Genomic DNA, 5,538 nt, shown 5'->3' on the forward strand with positions numbered 1-5,538 from the left:
CATTTGGAGCTTTGTATTCTTTCACAGCCCTCTCCACACCAATTTGGAACTTTCATTTCAAAAACCCTACAATATATACATATATATGTTGCACTGTTTTGGTGTTATTTGCACTTTTTGGAATTAAGATAAAATTTATCATTGTATTATTAGCTAATATAAAAATTTGTTATATACTTCAAATTCATTAAATTTTATGACTGTACTTTCAATTTGATTGATTTTTAACATAAAATAACAAAATGAATGCAAAATTTATCAGTTTGCACTAACCGAATATTCTAACTCAATTCTGTTACTTCTTATCCACACATCAACAGAACTAAAAGTAAAGTGAAAAAATTTGTTCTATGCATTAACATAATATTCCATAAAATATTTTAATTCTGTTACCTTTTGTTTAAAAGCAAACTAAATTTAAAATACTGTGACAAAACACAATAAAATTAAAGCTAAATATAATGATAAAATTCAATATTAAATTATAATATAATCAGAAATTTTACATTAATCCCATCCGTTTTCTTCCTTTTCCATCGGTCACATTTGGATGATGTTGGTGCATGAAGGATTTAGATTGAGTGAGAAATTTAGGGGTGCTGAATTTCTCTTGCTAGGTATAGGAAATTAGGAACAAGGGAAAATATTGGCAACTTGTGTCGAAGTTGTACCATGTGAGTTTGATAATCTAGCAACAAAGCCAAAGCTACTGCTATTCATTGCGAAAGTTTGTTTCTTTTGAAATTTGTCATAATATTTATCACAAATGAAAGGAAAAGATAATATTTCTCTATTACAAGAAGCTACTGAATTGCAACTTCTTGTGTTCCGAATGAACATCCCATCATCAGTCTAATTTATATAGTTTTCATGAGTTATATTATAGCAGCTTGTTGGCAAAGCCTATACATTTTCCTAACAATTGATATTAATCCTAAACACCAATTTAATTATTATGATTATTGCCATTTTCTTTACCTCACTATTTTTAGTACGAGGCTACAAGTGCCTACTTTTTGCCTACATCTATTTTTATAATCAAGTATTCTACCGTAACATTATATACATGTACATTTTACTTAATCTACCTTCTTTTGTGAATAAATATTTTTTCTATTTTTTTATATATTTTATCTTTTATGACCAAATAAATTTTATTATTTTTTTTTGCTTGCTCACTTACCCTATTTTCTTGTGATTAAATATATATTCTTTTAAAACCTATATTTTTGTTTTACTTAGCCTATCCTTTCTTAAAACTAAATATTTCATTGTTTGTTATATTTTTCATCTATCTAAACTCATTTCTCTACAACTAAGCATTTTTCCTATTGTTTCTTATTTAAGTTATTTTCTTTTAGTACTAAATTGTTATTAATTGTTTATATCTTTCTACCTAAACCTATTGCTATTCATTTTCTTTTTATATATTTTACCTAACTAAACCTAAACATTTATGGCTAAATATTTATCTGCCTTTTTCCCACCTTTCCATTTATCATTATTATTTTTTATATCCTTTTTACTTTTCTTTAATTCTTAGTCTAATAGTGTTTTACATGTATATTTTTGCACAACCGAAAGAAATGCAAACAAGCCCAAACATATAAAAAGAAGGTGAAAAGAGCCCATACCAAATGGGCACAACAAAGCCCAAGGAATATGTTAATGCTAGTGTGGGCTAGTTGCAGCTCGCTCTGTTGGCCCATTTCCAATGGCAGACACCCATAAAGAATATGGGCCTATTTATAAGACCAACCTTCTTTTGTTTTCTTCACTTTCCTCCTTCATTTTCTCTCTCTAGCCGGTTGTTTGTCTCATTTCTCTCTACATTTTGTGCTTCTTCCTCTCTCCCTCTTTTTTTTTCGTTTCTTCCTTCCTTCTATCTCTCTTTCTTTTTCAGCTTTTCTTCTTTCCCTCTCTTTCTTTGTTTTTTTTCTTCTTTTCCTTCCTTCTCTCTCTCTTTTTGGCTTCCCTTGTTTCCCTTTCTCTTTTTCTTTTCAGCTTTTCTTTTCTCCCTCTTCCAGCCATCGACGGCCGATCCCCTCTTTGTCTTCTAAACACTAGTTGATGACTTTCCCCTTTCAAAACCCAAAAGCCAAATCTTTTCTTCTTTGTAGAGATTGCTTTTAGTTTTTGTATTTTTTTTTTGTTTTTAGTTGTGATTTGCTTGATTTAGTTTTATTGTGGATAGGGTTGTTGGTTGATAGAACTTAGGATTTTCTCTGATTGCTAGTTTTTGGTTTAGAAGATAGGATCTGTGTTTTTTTTCTGTTGTTGATCCCATTAGGTTTTTGAATCCCTCCTTCTCCTCATGAAGTTTCAAACATTTTATAGAGCTGGATTGTCCAAATTTGTGGACAATCCCTAAAGCAAAATCATGCTCTTCTGAGCAGGATTTCAAAGATTAGGGGCCTCCAAGTCAAAGAAAACCGATCAAAAGTGACCCCCAAATCCGGCTGTCTCAAGGAGCATTGAATGCTCTGTGCAGATTGTTGATTGTGCAGGCCAAGCATGCTTCCAGCTCTTTTTTTTATTTTAGTTTTTTGTTTTATTTTTTTCATTATTTGGGAAAATAGAAAGGTGTCCATAGAAATGGAACAAGCAACCATCGTTTAACTATGACTTTGGTAAAGTAAATGACGACACCATTTTGCTCTTCTCAACATCCTTCTTCAAGTCTTCAAACAATAGTTGATTTTTGCCAAAAGCCATCTACTTTTGAATTACCAGATTAAGGATTATTTCTTCAACAGAAACTTGTCAATTACAATCAATTTTGAGCAAGCATAGGAGATAGGAGAAATTTCAACCCATTACACCATGACACATGTATATAACCAATTAAGACATTGAAAGAATGCAACTTGGAAGGTACCTTGCAACTAATGTAAATGTTTTAGGTGCATACACTCTACCTTGAGAAGAAGTGTCCAACATGTATTTAAAATGTCTTCACAGAGTTTGCAACTATTATATATTCCAAATTTACTAAACTCTTTATCGATTGGAAATTAATTGTTTTGCACCAATTGTCATTTCTCAGGTTAGAGAGATATAATTTCTGAAAAGACATAAAAAATTCATAATTTCATCAGAAATTGCATAAATTACAGAGGTCCAAGATAATTTTACCTAAATTTTGAAAGAGAAAAATGTCTTGAATCCCAAAGAAAGTACAACTATTACTCTATGCATCTAATTACTGATAAATCAAGCAGTTACATTAATATTTGTTTGGTTATAAGTTTACGCTATTAAACTCAATTAGAAAGTCGATTAACCTAAAACCATGTAAAAACAAGCTTGGCTTACCTTAAATTTTATAATATAAAACTATGTAAAAAGCCATCTTGAAAAAGAGTGTTCATCTTTTTCTTATTTTCTTGTTCAAAACTTTTAGTAGTCACAGAATCACATTTGTTGCATATTGCAATGGCAAATAAGGACCTAAAGTAAGGTGGATTTGAGCATAAACACTTATGGTAGTTTGTCCATGGTTGCACTAAAAGGTGACAATATCTATTAGAGACTTATAGTGTTCATGTAGATATGAATTTGCATGTAGTCAAAAGGAGAGTAAGGCCCTGTAAAATTGAATGAAATGAGTGAAATATCAAATCTTCATGTATATTAGTCTGGAAATAGTGTCATGGGTTGAAACTTAAGCCTAATCTCATGTGGCTTTAAACTAAGAAAATAGAGTTTAAGTAAGCTTATAAATCATGATCCCACTTGCCCAACCTGAAAAACATGCATGATAACTGGTGGAAGGCCCATTTTTATATACCGAAAACCTACCCTACCTCATACTAATGTGGGATCTGTGACATTTTACCCTACTCAACTGTGCAACGCTGTTGTTGCACTAGCTCTTACTCATGGCAAAGAGGTACTTTTACACTAGTTTGGGCCTACCTTGACCTTTGTATCTCTCTTGAGGGCCCCACATCGTTGAAAATCCGAGTCTACTCTCATATCAAATGTCATAGGTCAAAACTTAAACCCAACCTCGTACAGTCTTCAACTCTAAAAATAGAGTTTAAGTAAGCCTATAAATCACAAGCCCAAGTTTCCAACCAAAAAGACATGCCTAATAGGTGGTGAAAGGCCCATGATTATATACCTAAAACATACCCTACCTCTTACTAATGTGGGCTTAGTGACATTATAGATGTGTAGCGCCACCGCTTATAAGTCACCAAGGACTCTTCAGCTTGCTCAATGTGTGATGTTTGGAAGCACCATGCCTACTTCATTCCTAAGGCACTAGGCGTGACATCTTCACAAACCCAATTCGGCGTCACCTTTGTCATCATTGGCCACCCTGCCTGTCTCCCCCTTGAAGGTGATTGGCGTGGAATTGGGTTAAGGCCAACTATCATGTGCCGAAGCATAAGCCCAACCTCCTGTGGCCTTAACTCTAAAAATAAAGCTTATGTAAGCCTTAAAATTAACAAAATAACGGAAGCAAAAAAAAATAAAAGAGAGAGCTTTTGAGAAATATAATGCTTTTGTATTTCTTTAGAGGTATGTTACGAATGAGAAGAGGGGGTCTATTTATTGGTTGATGGCCCTTTTTGTTATATAAAATTAGGTTACAAGATAGGGATAAAATAAGATAAGATAAGAGATTTAATTGGAAGAGATAATATTCAAATTAAATCCAAATCCTAATATGATCTAGTAAAATCTATATCTAAACCTAGATATACATTAGCAAACCCAATAGTTCAAATCTTTACATTACATGAACTGGGCTTGTTGTTTGGCCTATTTGGGCTACCTAGCTTGTTTGGGCTACTTGGCCTCCTTAGGTTGCCTATTCTACTTAGATTGCTAATTATTGGGCTAATTGGCCTACATGCACTAGTTTGAGCTCTTTGGGTATGACAATATCACCTAGTCGTGCTTAGTTAGTAGTGCACTTAGAGCGGGGAAAGTTTTCTTTTGTGTATAGGGTCTTGGATAGGGAGATTTTATGTTGGCATATCCATTGCTATTGAGGTATAACACCACAAAATCCTTTTGTACATTTCAAGGGTGATGTTCTGATAAATGTTCTAATTAACTTTTCAAAATAAAAAATAAAAGGAATGAATCAAAACTAACTTACTGAAATAAAGATTATAAAATTTTGTAATGACAATTTTAAATATCGTTAGATTGTTTTATGAGTGTTGAAAAGATTTGAGTAGAAGGCAAAATCTAAATCAACAATTAAAGGAAAAGAGTATAAAAGAAGTACCTTTAGTGGAGACTACTCATTACTTGTTTTTTTTTTAATGGTGAAATTTGTCAATCTAGGAGAATCCCAAACTTTTAACTTCTCCAAGGATGGCGATGTGATGAGAAATTTTTTGAGCAAAAGCAACTCAAATTTATTAAGCTTTCAAGTCATATATCTTGAAGGCGAGGGAGAGTAATGGCATAATCAACTCCATTATTTTCTTTTGCCACATTGAAGACTTGTTGTAATTGAGGAGAATCGGTTATCGAAAATGATTTTAACCGGGGAAGAACTTGAGCCAAAGGAAT

Source organism: Theobroma umbraticum, unplaced genomic scaffold (genome assembly GCF_002168275.2).
Source record: "Theobroma umbraticum cultivar Fairchild unplaced genomic scaffold, ASM216827v3 scaffold_106.0, whole genome shotgun sequence".
NCBI lineage: Eukaryota > Viridiplantae > Streptophyta > Magnoliopsida > Malvales > Malvaceae > Theobroma > Theobroma umbraticum.